This window comes from Schistocerca piceifrons, chromosome 1 (genome assembly GCF_021461385.2).
Source record: "Schistocerca piceifrons isolate TAMUIC-IGC-003096 chromosome 1, iqSchPice1.1, whole genome shotgun sequence".
NCBI lineage: Eukaryota > Metazoa > Arthropoda > Insecta > Orthoptera > Acrididae > Schistocerca > Schistocerca piceifrons.
This window is the reverse complement of record NC_060138.1, coordinates 615,108,687-615,130,442: the sequence shown is the minus strand read 5'-3', so window position 1 is coordinate 615,130,442 and position 21,756 is coordinate 615,108,687.

Below are 21,756 nucleotides of genomic sequence, written 5' to 3'. Positions count from 1 at the left end.
CTCTTCTGTTTCAAATTTTTCATTTTAGAGTAGCACTTAACCCAACATTGTCAGTTATTTTTGTATCTACGAGGTTAACTTGATAAGTCTGGTAAAATAATGCATGAAAGAATGTTTCCTTAACCGTTCATCATACTTTTCAACGTAGGTTCCTTTGAGAGGTATTCATTTCGTAAACGATCATCGGGAATTTTCATCCCATCGAAAAAATAAGTTCTACCAAACTCTGCAAAATCATCATTGACTGCAACTGTGGCTTCCTCATTTTTTTTAAAGTGCTTTAGCTGAAAACTACCTTGAGCAGTTAAACAGAGAACCGACTCGTGACAATAACATATTAGGCCTTCTGGTGACAATCAGACCCGAACTATTTGAAACTGTTAACGCAGAACAGGGAATCAGCGATCATAAAGCGGTTACTTCATCGATGATTTCAGCCGTAAATAGAAATATTAAAAAAGGTAGAAAGATTTTTCTGTTTAGCAAAAGTGACAAAAAGCAGATATCAGACTACTTGATGGCTCAACAAAAAAGTTTTGTCTCAAGTACAGATATTGTTGTGGATCAGTGGACAAAGTTCAAAACCATCGTACAATATGCGTTAGATGATTATGTGCCAAACAAGATCGTAAGAGATGGAAAAGAGCCACCGCGGTACAACAACCGAGTTATAAAACTGCTGCGAAAGCAAAGGGAACTTCACAGCAAACATAAACATAGCCAAAGCATTGCAGACAAACAAAAATTACGCGAAGTGATATGTAGTGTGAGGAGGGCTATCCGAGGGGCGTTCAATGAATTAGAAAGTAAAGTTCTGTGTACTGACTTGGCAGAAAATCCTAAGAAATTTTCGTCTGATGTCAAAGCGGTAGGTGGATCAAAACAAAATGTCCAGACACTCTGTAACCAAAATGGTACTGAAACAGAGGATGACAGACTAAAGGCCGAAATACTAAATGATATTTTCCAAAGCTGTTTCACAGAGGAAGACTGCACTGTAGTTCCTTCTCTAGATTGTCGCACAGATGACAAAATGGTAGATATTGCAATAGACGACAGAGGGATAGAGAAACAATTAAAATCGCTCAAAAGAGGAAAGGCCGCTGGACCTGATGGGATACTTTTCGATTTTACACAGAGTACGCGAAGGAACTTGCCCCCCTTCTTGCAGCGGTGTACCGTAGTTCTCTAGAAGAGCGTAGCGTTCCAAAGGATTGGAAAAGGGCACATGTCATCCCAGTTTTCAAGAAGGGACTTCGAAAAGATGTGCAGAACTATAGACCTATATCTCTAACGTCTATCAGTTGTAGAATTTTGGAACACGTATTGTGTTCGAGTATAATAACTTTTCTGGAGACTAGAAATCTACTCTGTAGGAATCAGCATGGGTTTCGAAAGGGACGATCGTGTGAAACCCAGCTTGCGCTATTAGTCCACGAGATTCAGAGGGCCATAGACACGGGTTCCCAGGTAGATGCCGTGTTTCTTGACTTCCGCAAGGCGTTCGATACAGTTCCCCACAGTCGTTTAATGAACAAAGTAAGATAGTTATCAGACCAATTGTGTGATTGGATTGAAGAGTTTCTAGATAACAGAACGCAGCATGTCATTCTCAATGGAGAGAAGTCTTCCGAAGTAAGAGTGATTTCAGGTGTGCCGCAGGGGAGTGTCGTAGGACCTTTGCTATTCACAATGTACATAAATGACCTTGTGGATGACATCGGAAGTTCACTGAGGCATTTTTCGGATGATGCTGTGGTATATCTAGAGGTTGTAACAATGGAAAATTGTACTGAAATGCAGGAGGATCTGCAGCGAATTGACGTATGGTGCAGGGAATGGCAATTGAATCTCAATGTAGACAAGTGTAATGTGCTGCGAATACATAGAAAGAAAGATCCCTTATCATTTAGCTACAATATAGCAGGTCAGCAACTGGAAGCAGTTAATTCCGTAAATTATCTGGGAGTACGCATTAGGAGTGATTTAAAATGGAATAATCATATAAAGTTTATCGTCGGTAAAGAAAATGACAGACTGAGATTCATTGGAAGAATCGTAAGGAAATGTAATCAGAAAACAGAGGAAGTAGGTTACAGTACACTTGTTCGCCCACTGCTTGAGTACTGCTCGGCAGTGTGGGATCCGTACCAGATAGGGTTGATAGAGAAGCGCGCTTCGTTACAGGATCATTTAGCAATCGCGAAAGCATTACGGAGATGATAGATAAACTCCAGTAGAAGACTCTGTAGGAGAGACGAATAGTAGCTCGGTACGGGCTTTTGTTGAAGTTTCGAGAACATACCTTAACCGAGGAGTCAAGCAGTATATTGCTCCCTCCTACGTATATCTCGCGAAGAGACCATGAGGATAAAATCAGAGAAATTAGAGCCCACATAGAGGCATACCGACAATCCTTCTTTCCACGAACAATACGAGACTGGAATAGAAGGGAGAACCGATAGAGGTACTGAAGGTACCCTCCGCCACACGCCGTCAGGTGGGTTGCGGAGTATGGGTGTAGATGTATATGTAGATGACGAAAAAATTTTCTCAGCAAGCCGAGGTTTCAAGTTAGGAAGCAGGAAGAAGTCACTTCGGGCTAAGACTGATGAACAGGGCGGATAAAGAACCAATACAAATCTCTGTTCATGCACTCTCCCCTTGTTATCGCTGATGTGTGGGGTGGTGGACTATCCTGGCGAGAGAGCACATTTTTGCGTGACAATCTTGGTCTTTTTTTCTGCCAACGTAACTCTGGAACGTTTCAGCAGTAAAGTATAATAGGATCCAGTTATGGTTCTGTTTTTTCGAATAATCTTCCTCGGGAATCTCAGAAACAGTGGCTACACCTTACCAGATGAGAACATGGTCTTTGCTTTCCTTGGTGCACTTTCACCAGCCGTTGTAGATTATTTTCACTGCCGTTTTTACTCTAGTGTGTAATGATGGACACATGTTTCATCAACAGTCACAAATCGGCACAAGAAATCTTGCAGATTGCGTTTAAATATCGTCGGACATTGTTTTGAAAAGCTGTGTTGGAGACGTTTGGTCGAATGTGAGCAGCCGTGGTACCCATCTTGCACAGTGCTTCTTCATCGCCAATTACCCGTGTATCAGATTATGCTCTCGCTTGGTTGACATGCTTACAGTCTCAGGAATCCTAAGAATTTTTATTTAGCGCTCTTCAATTTCCACGTCATGGATTATGTCAATGATTTCCTTTGGGGTGACCTCAACTGGAGGCCAGAGCCCGCTTCGTCTTCGTTACTTGTCCGACTACGTTTAAATTCATTAACAGAAAAGTAAATGTGCTTCAGTATTGGTGTAAGGTCTGCGTAGGCGTCACCCCGTTCTGTTTCGATCTGTGCGGCAGTCCAACCTCCCAAACGAAAACTCGATTTGCTCCACCTACAATCTCAGTCGATGCACTGGCCAGGCTGTCAACAATAAACTGTAATCTGTATGTTGAAATTCTTTACGCTATGCTTGGAATAATCAAGCTTATCAACATGAAGGCACAACAAATATGTTCCATTATTTCATGGATAGTGCGACTTATCAAACCACTATCGTATTTCAACCTTAGACTTCCCCTACATTTTCTACACGTTACAACTGCCTCTAGTAGCGTAGAAATTATTCCCACATGTCTTAGCAAGTGTCTTGTCAGTCTGGCAATATTTTGTAGTCACTTTTTCAAGGTTATGTCTATTGAAATACCTGGCTGTGACGCACAGTCGTCGTTGGAAACTTATATTGCATTCGTCCAGTGCATACGCAAGAGCAAATGGGCACATGAAAAGGATAAGAAAAATTGAAGTAAGTGATAAATCATATTTTCTGACAATAAGATAACCTAAATGGGTTACTAGCAAACAGTTCGTCTCTCATACCGAATTGTCAAAGGCTAGAAACTATCTTTTGTTTAATAGACCACTGATGACTCCTAATAAACGCATATTGATAAAACGAATAAACTGTCAGTTGGAAAAAAGCAGATAACATTTACTTTCATCTGCGAGAAAAGCGTAACACTTTGATGAAATAGTGGCAGAACGTTTTTGGAACACTTTGCATACTGATAGTGTCATGACAAGGGTAGCTATTTCGAAAAACGTAAGAGCCTCCACACCCCTGTCACTGCGAAGAACGTAACCAAAATCTAGGTTCAGTACCGTTCACTGCGTTTATTATGCTGGTGGCTTGGAAACTGAATAAGAAACAGTGAAAACTAGGAAAATGTGGGGCAAAGCTACCAATAACATTATCAATACAAAAGAAAGCACATTTCTTTTCCCTTCACATAGGAAAAGAAGTTATCGTCTAGATTATTTAGCCGATTATGTATTAAACAACAATTCTATAATACAAAAACTTCACTACTAACCACCCCTAAAGGTTTTCCTAGGAGCAAGTCCATCAAAGAAGAAAAAGTAAATTACGTTATTATCCGTGTAACGTAGAAATTGTACGAAATTTTTAGTTGCTAAGGTAATGCCGACAAATGGTGAGATTTTATTGTAGCTACACCAGTGAATCGTAATATTATTCTAAAAGCATACTGCACAGCCTCACCTGTAATAATTGGATTAGAAAAGCTCTCCACAGCCTTGAAGAAACGAGATTCTTATTCATTGTCCGACGTCCATAGCGATAATAAGTATCACATCGAGCCATACACCAAAAAAAATGAAAAACGTGGAATATCAGGAGCTTCCATGGTACAAGTGAAAGTGCTATATGTTTTGCTAAAAAACATATTAAAGTTCTGAAATTTGTGCTTTAATGTATGACGTAAACATCTACAGAAAAAATGTTCATTGACAGAAAGCGATTTTCTTTGAATGTTTTAAAAAGCAACATCGATTCTTTTCCTATCATTATAGAAAATATTTTATATACCACTTTATCCAAGTTATTAATACTGCTCCTTGCTGTTGTTCTTGTGGTGTTTAGTCCTGAGACTGGTTTGATGCAGCTCTCATTCTGCTCTATCCTGTGCAACCTGCTTCACCTCCAAGTACGTACTGCAGCCCACATCCTTCTGAATATGCTTCGTCTATTCATCTCTTGGACTCCCTCACCGATTATTACCCTCCACGCTGCCCTCCAATAATGAATTGGTGATCACATGATGCCACAGAACAAGTCCAACCAACCGATCCCTTCTTCTAGTCAAGTTGTGCCGAAAACTCCTCTCCAATTCTGCTCAATACCTCCTCATTATATAAGCTACCCATCATATCTTCAGCATTCTTCTGTAGCACCACATTTCGAAAGCTTCTATTCTCTTCTTGTCTAAACTATTTATCGTCCATGTTTCACTTTCATGCATGGCTACACTCCATACAAATACTTTCAGAAACTACTTCCTGACACTTAAATCTATACTCGATGTTAACAAATTTCTCTTCTTCAGAAGCGCTTTCCTTGCCATTGCCAGTCTACATTTTATATCGTCTCTACTTCGACCATCATCAGTTATTTTGCTAACCAAATAGCAAAACTCTTTTACTACTGTAAGTGTCTCAATTCCTAATCTAATTCCCTCAGCATTACCCGACTTAATTCGACTACATTCCATTATCCTCGTTTTGCTTTTGTTGATTTTCATCTTATATCCTCCTTTCAAGACACCGTCCATTACGTTCAACTGCTTTTCCAAGTCCTTTGCTGTCTCTAACAGAATTACAATGTCATCGGCGAACCTAAAGCTTTCATTCTTCTCCACGGATCTACTCCGAATTTTTCTTTAGTTTCCTTTACTGCTTGCTCAATATACAGTTTGAATAACATCGGGGAGAGGCTACAACCCTGTCTCACTCCTTTCCCAACCACTGCTTCCCCTTCATGCCCCTCGACTCTTACAACTGCCATCTGGTTTCTGTACAAATAGTAAATAGCCATTCGCTCCCTGTATTTTACCCCTGCCACCTTCAGAATTTGACAGAGAGTATTCCATTCAATAGTGTCAAAAGTATTCTCTAAGTCTACAAATGTTAGAATCGTAGGTTTACCTTTTCTTAGTCTAGCTTCTAAGATAAGTCCTAGGGTCAGTACTGCGTCATTTGTTCCAATATTTCTACGGAATCCAAACTGATCTTCCCCGAGGTCGGCTTCTACCAGTTTTTCCATTCGTCTGTAAAGAATTTTGCAGCTGTGACTTATTAAATTGATAGTTCGGTAATTTTCACATCTGTCAACACCTGCTTTCTTTGGGATTCGAATTATTATATTCTTCTTGAAGTCTGATGGTATTTCGCCTGTCTGATACATTTTCCTCACAGTATGGTAGGGTTTTGTCAGGACTGGCTGTCCCAAGACTGTCAGTAGTACTAATGGAATGTTGTCTACTCCCGGGGCCTTGTTTCGACTTTGGTCTTTCAGTGCTCTGTGAAGCTCATCCCGCAGTATCACATCTCCCATTTCATCTTCATCTACATCCTCTTCCATTTCTATAATATTGTCCTCAAGTACATCACCGAGCGAGGTGGCGCAGTGGTTAGACACTGGACTCGCATTCGGGAGGACGACGGTTCAATCCCGCGTCCGGCCATCCTGATTTAGGTTTTCCGTGATTTCCCTAAATCGCTCCAGGCAAATGCACGGCCGACTTCCTTCCCCGTCCTTCCCTAATCCGATGAGACCGATGGCCTCGCTGTCTGGTCTCCTTCCCGAAAACAACCAACCAACCAACCAACCCCAAGTACATCGCCCTTGTATAGACCCTCTATATACTCCTACCAAATTTCTGCTCTCCCTACTTTGCTTAGAACTGGGTTTCCATCTGAGCTCTTGATATTCATACAAGTGGTTCTCTTTTCGCCAAAGGTCTCTTTAATTTTCCTATAGGCAGTATCTATCTTAACCCTAGTGAGATAAGCCTCTACATCCTTACATTTGTCCTCTAGCCATTCCTCCTTAGCCATTTTGCACTTCCTGTCGATCTCATTTTTGAGACGTTTGTATATCATTTGGCCTGCTTCATTTACTGCATTTTTATATTTTCTCCTTTCATTAGTTAAATTCAATATTTGTTCTGTTACCCAAGGATTTCTACTAACCCTCGTCTTTTTACCTACTTGACCCTCTGCTGCCTTCACTACTTCATCCCCCAAAGCTACCCATTCTTCTTCTACTGTATTTCTTTCCCCCACTCTTGTCAATTGTTCCCTTATGCTCTCCCTGAAAATCTGTACAACCTCTGGTTTAGTCAGTTTATCCAGGTCCCATCTCCTTAAATACCCACTTTCTTGCAGTTTCTTCAGTTATAATCTATAATTCATTACCAATAGATTGTGGTCAGAATCCACATCTGCGCCTGGAAATGTCTTACACTTTAAAACTTGGTTCCTAAATCTCTCTCTTACCATTGTATAATCTACCTCATACCCTCTAGTATCACCAGGCTTCTTCCATGTATACAACTTCTCCTTATATCAAGTAATTTAGCATTACCTCTACGCATTACGTGTTAATGAGATAAAAATATCCATTAATTCATGATGTTCACTAAAGAGGAAAACTCTTAATGTGCTGACCCTCAAAAATTTAAGTAAAGCTTGTGTTATAACAGCGCCATTGACACAAAGCTGCCTAGTACATTTGCAACGAGAACGTAAGCTGAAAGACAGGAATTACATTAAGGAGGAGCCCAGTTCAAATCTCGGTCCTGACATTCATATTTAACAGTGATGCAGTCATAGAGTGGGCGTTAAACCCTAGTTATGCCTCTTTCCTTCAATTCATTTCCACCTATGTATAATGTCAGCTGGTAGAAATACGGACTTTTAAATTAATTTGTTCATTACATTAATTAACAGCGACCACATTTTCCATGCCGATTAAAGTGGTCTCCTAAAGACTTGTACTTATGGCTGTTGGATTTTCTATCTGTCCTCATTAAGCGTTTGCACCATCATAAAGCAACAAATTCTATGTCTTGTCACAGCATAAATTTATATTGTAGTATTCTTCATGGACTGCAATCCTACATCGATAAAACAATTCTATAGGGAATAGTAAGATGAAATAGCCTGCTGTCCATTCCCTTCTCTGTAAAAGCACAGATTACACATTTCTGTCCACATTTAGGCTGTGAATGCATAGTGTCTGAGGGGCCTATTATAATATCCTTCCAAGTCTGCGCTAGTCCGAGATATTTTATTCATTTATCTTTCTAAAACTTTTAAAACTGCCTCTATGAACCTTGTGATGTGAGGCAGTAAGAAACTTCCTAGTGATTGGGTTAACACTCCCAAAACTTCTGTATAGAAAGTCAAATTTGAAAGAGTGAAACTACTATTCACCTGCATTACATAATACTTAATTTGTTAAAGAAAAGAATGTTTATGAAAGGAATCTGAACGTAATGTGAGGGTTATTAATATGACTGTAAACAAAATCAGACTTACTGATAAGAAACAGTAACAAATGAAATTATGTCCACAACTCAGAACACCTCCTACACAATACATCAGCGAACATTTACTTTCACAGAACTCAAGAGAGGTTTGCCCATGAAAAACATGGCTCCAAGATCCAGGTAAGCTACAACCAACTTTCCTGCAATTGGAAGCGGAAGTTATTAACCTTCCACGTAAGAAACATAATTGCTTAACACTGGGCTAGTCCTTATGCTGACTGGAATCCAAGACATATGAATTTGTGTATAGTCCGCTGCAGAGGCATGCATAAAATTTCTACGATCTTGAATGTGTATGTTGAAGAAAATTAAATCTGTTAAAATGGCGGGTATATACAAGACATGGCACGTGTCGCAGTAAGACAGTGAGGCATTGGTTGGCTGAGCTCCTTTTACAGAGGACCATCATCACACAAATCAAGATTCTGTGGTTACTGTTACCAGAGAGCCACTTGTTTCATCTCAATCAAGATTTAAGTATTCTGTTGTGAAAGAAGTTAAAACTTGAGAAGAGTCCAACACAATGCTTAAGAATGCATGGAAAAGGAAAGTAGGTTGTTTCATCAGAATGTTAGAGGAAAGACTAATGAGGCAGAAAAGCTTTCTTTATATTCAGAAAATTTAGAGGACTCCGAAATTATGGACATCTTGAACCACTTAATCAAAGTGTTTGAGAAGTTAACTACGAAAGGTTACTCTTTAGCATCTTAGTGATGTCGAAGTAAAATGGGAAAAGGAGTTACTACATATACGTATTAAGACAGACATTCAAAAATTCTGAAGCAATTATATTTTGTAGTTACCAGCACATAGAGCCATATGCTTGTGAATAAATACTGAAGAAGTAGTTTAACTTTTCGTTGCAAATGTATATAGATACCCAATGGATTTCTTCCCATGCCAGCTCTCAGACACCATTATGAAGTAGTCTGCATGTCGTTTTTCTGAAGCACTCTGATGAGAATAATAATCTGGATGTTTTATTTGGATCCTACAATTTGATCTTGATAATTAACTCTGCGAAACAGATGGAAATAACTAGTAGGAATAGAACCAAAAACTTTTTCCTTTATGAAGCTCAAAGCAAGAATATATTTGTACACAAAATAACAAATGCTCCCTCTGATCAGGATAAATAAGATAGTGCCTCACAGTATATATTTTCGTTAGTGGAAATCAGTTAGAATAATTAACTGCTACACGACAAAAGTTATTAAGAACACTTAATGCCTTACATGTTTTGACATTGTGTCCAATGTTTAAGGCATACTGAAATAATTAATTTGTGATGAAGATATCTCAAAGCGTTTAATGTAGTAAAACGAGTGACAGTATAGTAGGCCACAGAACCAGAGACCACCACTGTGGGGCTTAAATAAAAGGCCGTCAAATGATCAGTCGAATATAGCAAGCATGTTTAATAATCATTTCCTAAATGTACTAGAAAATGTAGAGAAAAACAATCGAAGAAAAAGTCAAAGACATATGTTGGAAAAACAGTTCTAAAAAATTTCGCTTGTATCGATTTTCAATCCACTTCTCCTTCTATAACTGAAAAAAATTATGTATTCTTTCAAATATAGAAGTGCATATGAATTTGATGGTGTTTTCAATAGATTATTACACATTGTTCCCATGCAATAAGCGCTATCTTTTCTGAAACAAGTGTTGCATCAGTAGCTCATAGAATTTTCCCAGGAATATCGAAATATGACATTTTTAAGCCGTTCTAGGAAAAAGGCAATAGGAAAGATGTCACCATCGATAACATTTACCAAAATGTTTGATAAGATTATGTACTGTAGAATAGAATACCACTTGCTAAGTAAATTATAGGATTCAGGAAAAGTTGCTTAGACTACATGAATCACAATTTTCTCCTAGATAAATTGGGGTTATGGAACTGAACTGACTGCTTTGTCAAGGAACAGCTAATGTCATATTGAAGTGAGAGAATGTAGATAGTTTTGCTTAATAATTAAGTCAGTGTGTGCAGTAGAGACTCTTCTGAGTGCAGAGAAATCACGTAAGGGATATTAGAAGGCGGAACGTTAAGTCTACAATTCATTCACATACATTTAAACGACCTACTGTCTAATATGCAAGCGGAATTAGTTTATTTTAAGATGACACTAGTACTGTATTCCACTACAACATACATACAACAACAAAAGAAATGGCAAATAATGGTCTTATAACTATTATTGAGTACTTTCTGCAAATATTCTCACTTTCAATTTCAAATGGACATACAATAATCAGTTCTGCAAATTAGAGATACTATATCAGTGGTAATTGTAAGGAAATGTTATTAAATGAGGTGCGAGTTTCGAAATTTTTGGTGCCCATATGGATGAGAATTAGAACTGAAAGAACAAATGCGTTTTTTAACCCCTATAAAAACTTCATTCAGCCACATTTACAGTTGTAATCAATCCAAATTTTGGACGGAGGCAAACTAGTAAGTTAATATTTTTGGGAATTTTCTCTGAATAATGCCATGTGAAATAACGTTCTTGGAATAAATCACTTTTAAGAAAGAACACCTTTATTGCTCAAAACAGTCCTGCTCGCCCGTAATTATCTTGTAGACACCTGTTGGAGTTTTGATTGCTTCACAGTATATTTATTTCCTCACGAAGTTTTTTGTAAATAACCTACTACAGTTCAAAAAAATGATGTACTTACTTAAAGTACTAGAAGACTAATATTTCATTCATTATTCCACATTAGTTTTGTCTTTAGTAAAAAATGAGGTACTCAGTAGTGGCAGCAAAATTTTTGATCACTTGCTCCATGCAATAAAATATTTGGCAGACAGCAAAGTTAAGTTTGAAAATTGCTGAAAAAGTCTACTTCACAATTTCTTCTTCTCTGTAGAAAAATTCCTGTTTTTGTAATGTGTAAAATGTCGTGGGTGGAAATTACTAATACACATCTCTATTTACAAACAGAAACGCTAGTAAGTCGGCAGTATGTAGGCGTATTTAAAAGTGAATGTGTAATGTAAATGTAAAATGATTAATTCTACAACATTAAAACAAGTCATATAAATAACAGCCAGGAATGTGAAACTAACATCAATACCATCTAGAAAGAACGTGATTATGAAAATTATAGATTTAGACATTTAACACTGCTGACATTGTTCTTAATTGTAATGTATAAACTAATGCTTCAAGGCAATGATTTAAAGAAATATAAGGTAATTCCTGTCCTAGAGAATATTATTACATTTATTTATGGGATTCATACTTTCCGCCGGTCGTGGTGGCCAAGCGGTTAAAGGCGCTATAGTCTGGAACCGCGCGGCCGCTACGGTCGCAGGTTCGAATCCTGCCTCGGGCATGGATGTGTGTGATGTCCTTAGGTTAGTTAGGTTTAAGTAGTTCTAAGTTCTAGGGGACTGATGACCTTAGAAGTTAAGTCCCATAGTGCTCAGAGCCATTTGAACCATACTTTCATCTTGGATGCATGTATTGGTGTTATTAATGAAAGCCTAATATTGCATTCATCATCTGCTGAAGTTAATTGTCAAAAATCTATTAGATTCAGAAGATATTAGGTATTTTCACAAATTCAATAGCTGATGGAGAAATAGTTGCTGTAACAACTAGGTATCTACACTCCTGGAAATGGAAAAAAGAACACATTGACACCGGTGTGTCAGACCAACCATACTTGCTCCGGACACTGCGAGAGGGCTGTACAAGCAATGATCACACGCACGGCACAGTGGACACACCAGGAACCGCGGTGTTGGCCGTCGAATGGCGCTAGCTGCGCAGCATTTGTGTCAGCCAGTTTGCCGTGGCATACGGAGCTCCATCACAGTCTTTAACACTGGTAGCATGCCGCGACAGCGTGGACGTGAACCGTATGTGCAGTTGACGGACTTTGAGCGAGGGCGTATAGTGGGCATGCGGGAGGCCGGGTGGACGTACCGCCGAATTGCTCAACACGTGGGGCGTGAGGTCTCCACAGTACATCGATGTTGTCGCCAGTGGTCGGCGGAAGGTGCACGTGCCCGTCGACCTGGGACCGGACCGCAGCGACGCACGGATGCACGCCAAGACCGTAGGATCCTACGCAGTGCCGTAGGGGACCGCACCGCCACTTCCCAGCATATTAGGGACACTGTTGCTCCTGGGGTATCGGCGAGGACCATTCGCAACCGTCTCCATGAAGCTGGGCTACGGTCCCGCACACCGTTAGGCCGTCTTCCGCTCACACCCCAACATCGTGCAGCCCGCCTCCAGTGGTGTCGCGACAGGCGTGAATGGAGGGACGAATGGAGACGTGTCGTCTTCAGCGATGAGAGTCGCTTCTGCCTTGGTGCCAATGATGGTCGTATGAGTGTTTGGCGCCGTGCAGGTGAGCGCCACAATCAGGACTGCATACGACCGAGGCACACAGGGCCAACACCCGGCATCATGGTGTGGGGAGCGATCTCCTATACTGGCCGTACACCACTGGTGATCGTCGAGGGGACACTGAATAGTGCACGGTACATCCAAACCGTCATCGAACCCATCGTTCTACCATTCCTAGACCGGCAAGGGATCTTGCTGTTCCAACAGGACAATGCACGTCCGCATGTATCCCGTGCCACCCAACGTGCTCTAGAAGGTGTAAGTCAACTACCCTGGCCAGCAAGATCTCCGGATCTGTCCCCCATTGAGCATGTTTGGGACTGGATGAAGCGTCGTCTCACGCGGTCTGCACGTCCAGCACGAACGCTGGTCCAACTGAGGCGCCAGGTGGAAATGGCATGGCAAGCCGTTCCACAGGACTACATCCAGCATCTCTACGATCGTCTCCATGGGAGAATAGCAGCCTGCAGTGCTGCGAAAGGTGGATATACACTGTACTAGTGCCGACATTGTGCATGCTCTGTTGCCTGTGTCTATGTGCCTGTGGTTCTGTCAGTGTGATCATGTGATGTATCTGACCCCAGGAATGTGTCAATAAAGTTTCCCCTTCCTGGGACAATGAATTCACGGTGTTCTTATTTCAATTTCCAGGAGTGTAGAAAGCTGTGAAGCACAGAGTCAAAATCTGTTCGACGATTTACTTGTGTAAATAACTTATTTGACACACTGACGTTTCTCGTTAAAACCCCCTTAGTGACTCACTTATGTTTGTCGAATGCGAATAAACAGCGAAGTAAAAATCCGTAAGTGACCTATAAGCAGCCGTAAATACATTCGTTTCTTAAAAATCGTGTGTAACGTTTGCTCCGTATATAGATTACAAACCTAATTCAGCGTTAATATGTTCTATGGGATGTGTAACTATCAAAGGAAATTGTGAAAAGGAAAGAACATTGCAGCATGTTCGGTTTAAAAGGGAAATGATACATGAGAAGAAGGAACAAAGGCACCTAAATTTTATGTATCATAGTAATCCAGAGAGGGAGAGAGATAGTCCTAGGAAAGAGGTTAACTTCAGAAGAGAATCAGGACATTATAAGGCTGTCTATTCAAGTACCATAGGCACTGGAAAAGAGATAAGGCAAACTATATGTACTTTCGCTAGTTGTCGTTTCTATACAGAAGAGCAGATCAAACTTAAGTCTTTCAACGTGTCAGATATCAGGACTGACGGCAAACTCCGGTCCACCGGCCCACCTCGTAACGCCTGTAACGGTGTAACGTGACTCGATGTACGAAGCTGGCGTTCGAAGGGCGAGACGAGTCGGCTTCGTAGGCGAACGCGGCGTTCACTTGATCTTCAAGGGCTGCTTGTTAGCGTAGCTGACACTAACGCTCGACTCGCGTTCTGAAAACTGGTCCACACAGATTGTTGGGGCCCCGTTTAGAATCTGAGACTGAGTGTTCATATAAGGTTACAGACCTGATTTTATGCCCTCAAATATTCCCCCAGAGATTTAATGTGACCCTTTAACACGTCATTCGGGCTGCAAATATTTTAGGAGTGGGCAAAAATTATACAAAGCAAAACAAAAGTGGTTGGATGGCACGTTACTGGGAAGCAACAGAGCTGCCATTTGTATTAGCAAGTGTCCACATTTTTCAATACCCACCAAACGAGAAGGAAAACGTCGAGCCTCCAAACCACGTACTATGGTGTCTCAAAGGTTGGTAAATTGTATCTTGTAGGCTAATTTTGTTCAGGACAATTGGGTTTGCCATTTGTCTCTTACAATGCCAAATAACCTCAAAACTGAGAGCTTGAGTGGCGGTAGCAGGAATTTACGGTGACGCCGTCTCGATGTATTGCATTCATGTCGCCTTATCTCGTCATCGTCATCGTCATCATCATAATCATCATCATTATGTTGCGAGTATTTTACGGCTGGCTTCTTTTCTCGCTTCCCCTGATCTACTTCCTCCGACCACGCCAGTCTCCTTCTTGTAGTCCTCGGGCATTCTTTACGGCCAGCCATCTCGATCAAAGCTCCTGCTAGGACCTCCACGATTTATTTTGTCCTGTGTTTTCCACTTTCTTCGGCCATAGTTCATCGTCCACTCTTTGTATATGTCAGTACCACTTATGACGTTTCATCTCTGTGGTGTCCATTGTTGAGTTATCGTCACCTATTGCGTCTGTTATGCTGTTATTTTGCACACGGTCCAGCTTGGATATGAATTATTAAAACGTTCTTACGGAAAATTATTGGAAGCACTACTTATGCATAAAATGTAGCCCTTGAGCAAAGAGCAGTGTAAGTGAATGGAACATTTAAGTCCGATAGTGCTTAGAGCCATTTTTTGAATGGAACACGTTTCGTATGAGGCAAACCTTCAATATTCACAGATGACGGCACATTTGGTGAAATTTGGAAACAAATGAAAAAGCTTAAAATAACTAATTCAGGGGTACACAACGTATGAAAGATGCAGTATAAAAAAGTTAGAGTAAACAACGTACTCAAAGTAAATTGTCATGGAAAATCCCAAACAGCGGATTAAACCACGGCGAACATAATGGCACTAGATTCCTTCAAACTAAACTTTCAAATTCCTGAAAATTTCCTTGCGTATGAGAAAATCTTTAAATCATTTGAGTTTCCGGGTAATTAATAAATGGTTAATTTTATCCAATATACCAGAGGCATGTCTAAATCACTTCTACTCCACGTGCTGCCCAGGACAAGAGTGTTTAATGCTTAAAACTGCATCAAGTGTCCAACGGAAAAATACGGCCCCAGCTCTCTCATTAGGCGGCACTCGTCAAGTCTTAGCGTCCTGACAAACGTTACCTGCCCTTTCCTGTCGCAAAGATGTACCGCGGTAGTTGACAAATGATCTCGCCTTAGCGCGCGTTTGTGTGATTTCCGAAAGATGCTTGGATGTCGGTCAACATGAAAAGGCTTGCCGGCCGAAGTGGCCGTGCGGTTAAAGGCGCTGCAGTCTGGAACCGCAAGACCGCTACGGTCGCAGGTTCGAATCCTGCCTTGGGCATGGATGTTTGTGATGTCCTTAGGTTAGTTAGGTTTAACTAGTTCTAAGTTCTAGGGGACTAATGACCTCAGCAGTGAGTCTCATAGTGCTCAGAGCCATTTGAACCATTTTTGAAAAGGCTTGCACAGGATGGACTAGCATGGAGAATGCTTCAGACCAGTCTTCTGATTAAAGACCACAACAACTACTACAATAAAAACATACAGTGTGAGGCAGTTTGTCGAACCCGAATATACATATGTATAATGAGTAATGGTATACTATGGTGCGGTTTTCACTAAGCTTAAGTGATGTATGTGACATATTGTATGACGAATAGAAGTAACTCATTATGTTTATAGCTGTCGAATTAGAACGTCATCTTTTAAAATTTAATTTGTTCTGTGAAGAGTGAAATAAGTGTAACTTGGTAACAGTGCCTCAAACTGCTGTCGTACCGTCCACACGCACTGAATTTTTTGTCGTGTAGGATATTTTACTGCTGGATGCAATCACCGTGGTAAAGCGAAGAATACGCGTATGATTTGACGGAAGTCTACCATCGTACGTAGGAATAAGCATTTAGGGTGTCGTCTCCACTGATCTGAGTATTCTGTGTTTCAAGCAAACCTACATAGAAGTTTCTGTTTTCATCTTATATTTTACCACACAACGCGTATATGATGTGTCGTTCTAAAAAGAATTTCAGATTTTTATTTCATCACCTTTTGGAAGTGCATCCGGGACAGTAATATTCCATTTTTCAATATTTCGGCGGTAGCCTACAATCATCTTCAAGGAGCGTCGGCAACTAAAATAAAACAACTTACCCAATGGAAAATGGTGGAGTTAAACACCATTCATTACAGATAACATTAATATTTTATTTATTTATTTATTATTGGCTTCTATGACACACACTTTTTACCCATTGAAAAGTGAAAGATTGATGAATATAGCGAGATAACATTTCACCTTCATGATACATATGTATTAGGTCTTACGTTCGTAAATTTATGTTGAAAATGTTTTCTATATTCATTTAATCTACTATATACAGTTGAATGCTAATCAGTCTTATGTATTAAAGCAATTAACATAGTTAATGAATTAAATTCGCTAGCCACGATTTGTTTCAAATTTTGACGTCTTTTGGGCTATAAACCTGCTATATGTATTTCTGGTTGTACCTCCAGGAACTCGGAAAGTGCAAAGCAGCTGGAAATGACCGAATCTCGAGGACCCCTTTAAAAATTTGACTGCTTTCTTCTTAGTGCTTCCACCGATTTGGGGCATGATCTACATCAGCAACCATTACTTCATCACACAGATAGTAGTGTCTGCAATATGCCAGTTTCATTTAAGTGGGTGGGGAAAGATCTATGATTGAGACGCTTTCTTACAAAGGACGCATTATTAGACAGGAAGCTGTTAGTTTCCTTGAATGTCTGGAATTCATATACCATGACGGTCTTCGTATGAATGGCTTTATTTTTGCACAGGTTTCATCTCTTGCTTTCCTGAGTTTCCTTCCCTTTCCCGTGCCACGGAAGAATCGCTTGTTGTTTTATACTCAGGAGATAGTCTGTGTACAGGAGCTTTACCTTCATATGTCTCCCTCTGCCAGTAGCATCTCTCTCTAGTCGATCTCATTTGTCTTGGTATTTAATGGCAGTATGAGAGTTAACCGAAGCATATTCTATAATTTGTCCAGTCTTATTTGCTTGATGACAGTGATCTACTCTTCTTTGCTAATGACAGAGATATACTGTTATTTGCTTAATGACAGAAACCTGCTAGGTCGAGAGTGTACTTACTAGTTCGTATGTCCCAATATACGTATTTAATTTCAGACGGCATTGTGAGTCGGTGATTATTATTACTGCCTCGGGATTGAGAGGCACCTTGCGTGTTTTATGACCTGCACAACAGCAATATTTAAGCAGGCATCGCATGGTAGCTGAAATATCCGTTTTTACGCAGTTTGTGGACAGAAGAAAGCGCATTCTGTTTGACTTTCCGTATCCATTTTGAGCCATCTGTACACATTCGAGTATCTCCAGCTCATTTTTCTTCCAGATATGATATAGGGGAAAACTGCCCAACCTTCTTCTTTGAAGGAACAATCGGCATATGTAACAGGAATATTGTGATAATAGCTGCGTTCATATAGGGTCGCTTGATGATCTTAGCTCTTCTGAGCACTTTATTTTTCAGATATTTCTAGATATGTGTGTTGAGGGTCCTTTCAGTGTAGTATTATTTACATAGGAGAAAAAAACCAACATTTTACAAGAGTGGTGTATCGAACACCAGCCCACGTGCCCATAATACAGCCAGACAAATCGGTAGTGCCTGACCATTGTCTTCCACTGTCCGTTCTTGATCTTCTTCTTCTTTCGAATGGGCCAGCTGAAGACCACGATATTTAACTTCTCAGCCTGGAAAAGGACTTGATGTTTGCCCAGTAATCTCACATTCTCTGACTATATTTCTCTCCTTTGTCTAAAGGGCGCCGGTCTTCTTTCCGGGGTGATTTTTTGCTTTTAGTATCCTTAAGAGAAGTGCTCGGTTTCTTATGTCACTTTCAGTTATACTCAGTTCTTGGATGTCTTTCTTGACTTCTATCAGCCACAGTGTCACGGTCTTCCTGCTCTTCCAGTAGTTCAGAAGTCGGTTGGGCAGTCTTGTTTGATTCAGCCTTGTGAAATGTCCGTAGAAAGCGAGACCTCTTCCTGGCTACATCTGTGATTTTCTCAGTATGATGTATAGCTCCTGGTTTGATTGTCTTCTGTACTCACCATCTGTTTTGATCGGTCCCAGAATTTTTCTTAGGATATTCCTCTCCTGAATCTGTCGTTTATCCGTCAAGCCTTTCCTGTTCAGATTCAAGCATTCTGAGGCATATAGGTCTTCATGGTGGATAACGGTTTGGTAGTGTTTTAGTTTGGAATTACGAGACAGGCATTTCTTATTAGAGATGTTACTGATATGTATTATGGAAAAGCCACTATTGGTCTCAGCTTTATGCTACTGGATTTCACAGGTCAAGGAAGGTGTGGGAATACAATAAAGATATGCGTATACAATTAAAACAGACAACCTGCTGAACCAAGACGAGGGTTTCCAGTTCCAGAAATCATGGAAACCACTCATTTCACGTCTACGCTTTCAGAGGGGTTACTGTCCTAAGCCTTCGATGCCTGCCATCCACGTTTATAATTAACTACGTAATTTGTAGTCACTGGACATTTACTGAGTCAGCACTAGCTGAGCTAGGCCCAAAATATTTTTCTATGGTTGGCGCTGTACTACTCACTGCCTTATCCGTTACTGACACGAATTTTGTTCCATAATAATTCATTGTGTTAAGTGGTTTTAATTCAGTCTTGAAAGGGCTACACAATTAACAGCGAAAATATATGGAGAGGAATGTTGCTTTCCCGGACGTTGGCCCAAAAGGTGATGCAATATTCTATCTGCAGGAAAAACTTCAATTCGGAGCTGTCTGATGAACGGTAGCGATGGAAGATGTCTCCAAAGAAGAGAACTGGTCTTTGAATACGATGCAAATTTAACTGTGATTTGTCAGTGGAGAAACCGTCCCACCCATTCCTTTAATCCGTTTTACAAGTAGGACTGTACGATGAATAATGCTCCCTTCTACTGCGAGAAATGGTGAATACAATAATCTGATGGTCTTCCCCACATGAACACCAACATATTGAAGCTTACTGTGTAGAGCATCCTATGATTTCTGCCTTCCAGTAACTACAGCACTCGAATACTATATTTAGGACCAAGTGGTAGTTTATTTATTCAACTGCATAACAACAGATAAGTTTTTGACAATGTTGACTGGAATACCCTCTTTTAAATTCGGAAGGCAGCAGGGGTCAAACGCAGGGATCGAAGGGCTATTTACAATTTGTACAAAAACCAGATGACAGTTAAAAGAGTCGAGGAGCATGAAAGGGAAGCAGTGGTTGGGAAGGGAGTGAGACAGGGTTGTAGCCTATCCACGATGTAATTCAATCTGTATACTAAGCAAGCAGTGAAGTAAACAAAAGAAAAATTCTGAGTAGGAATTAAAATCCGGGAGAAGAAATAAAAACTTTAGGTTCGCCGATGACATTGTAATTCTGTCAGAGACAGCATAGGGACTTGGAAGAGCAGTTGAACGGAATGGACAGTGTCTTGAAAGGAGCATGTAAGATGAACATGAACAAAAGCAAAACGAGGGTAATGGAACGTAGTCCAGTTAAGTCGGTTGATGCTGAGGCTATTAGATTAGGAAATGAGACGCTTAAAGTAGTAAACGAGTTTTGCTATTTTGGGAGCAAAATAACTGATGATAGTCGAAGTAGAGAGGATATTAAATGTAGACTGGCAATGGCTAGGAAAGCGTTTCTGAAGATGAGAAATTTGTTAACATCGAGTGTAAACTTAGGTGTCAGGTATTCGTTTCTGTAAGTATTTCTATGGAGTGTAGCCATGTATGGAAGTTAAACGTGGCCGTTAAATGGTTTGGACTAGAAGAGAATGGAAGCTTTCGAAATCTGGTGCTACAGAAGAATGCTGAAGATTAGATGGGTATATCACACAACTAATGAGGGGGTTTTGAACAGACTTGAGGAGAAGAGAAATTTGTTGCACAACTTGACTAGAAGAAGGGATCGGTTGGTAGGACATGTTCTGAGGCATCAAGGGATCACCAATTTAGTATTGGAGGACAGCGTGGAGGGTAAAAATCGTAGAGGGAGACTAAGAATGCGTACACTAAGCAGATTCAGAAGGATGTAAGTTGCAATAGGTACTGGGAGATGAAGAAGCTTGCACAGGATAGAGTACCATGGAGATCTGCATCAAACCAGTCTGTGGACTGAAGACCACACCAACAACCACAACAACAACAACAGATGGTGGCCACTGTCACAAGTCGTAAATATTGACAGTCAACACTGAATATTTTGCACGGCAGTCACCCTTAACAGCATCGTAACCGCTTTGCGGGTAACATACCGCAGATTTCAAAAGGTGCCTTCAGCGGGCTGTTTCGGAGAGAGACGAAAAGGAAAAGTCATGCATTACACTATGTTCGAGAAAAGTGAAACATCATGTAAAAATGGCCCTACGAAGTATCAAAATCACTCTCTGCAAAAATGCAGAATTCTACGTTACATTTGGAGTAAATAGTAAACATCACAAGCCTCCAAGATTGAGAAAACCTTTCAGTTTGATAGTACGATGTATAGTTGCGCATGAATACCGTTGCTTATTTAATCAAACATTTTTCACTTCTTTCCAAGAGGCTGACTGGACCTCGAAGCAGAAATCTCAACACTGAAATATCGTTTGAAATAAATGACATACAGCCATATCTATGATATGTATTATCATTATCGATTTCAGTTAGTGACGATATCCACATAAAGCTTAAAGAAAACTAATGCTTACAAAACGTAATACAAAAGTTAACTTATTTCTTATCGTGCCAAGTCATGTTGTTAATACAGTCCTGGCATAACTGCTAAGCAGCGAAGGAGCAAAGAAAATTTATAACTGACCATTAGCTAATGGTAGACAAATCAAAGGTATTCACAGTTATTATGTTGGTGTATTAATAACGTAGCATTAGTGATAAGAAATGACGTTATACATAAATAATATACGAAATTTCTGTAACCGTTAGACTACACCACAAAATATGTGACACTGTAGACACCTGCATGCAGTGCACTTCATAGAATACTTACCAACTGTTGGCAGGTACCCCCCTCACCCACCGCCCCCAGAGTTTCAACTGCACAGTTTGATACATCTGGTCAAGGTGAGCTGAATCACGATTATCTTCATCAGTAGCCAATGAGTCATGATATAACCCTACCAATACTATTGTAATTTAATACGATTTCACCT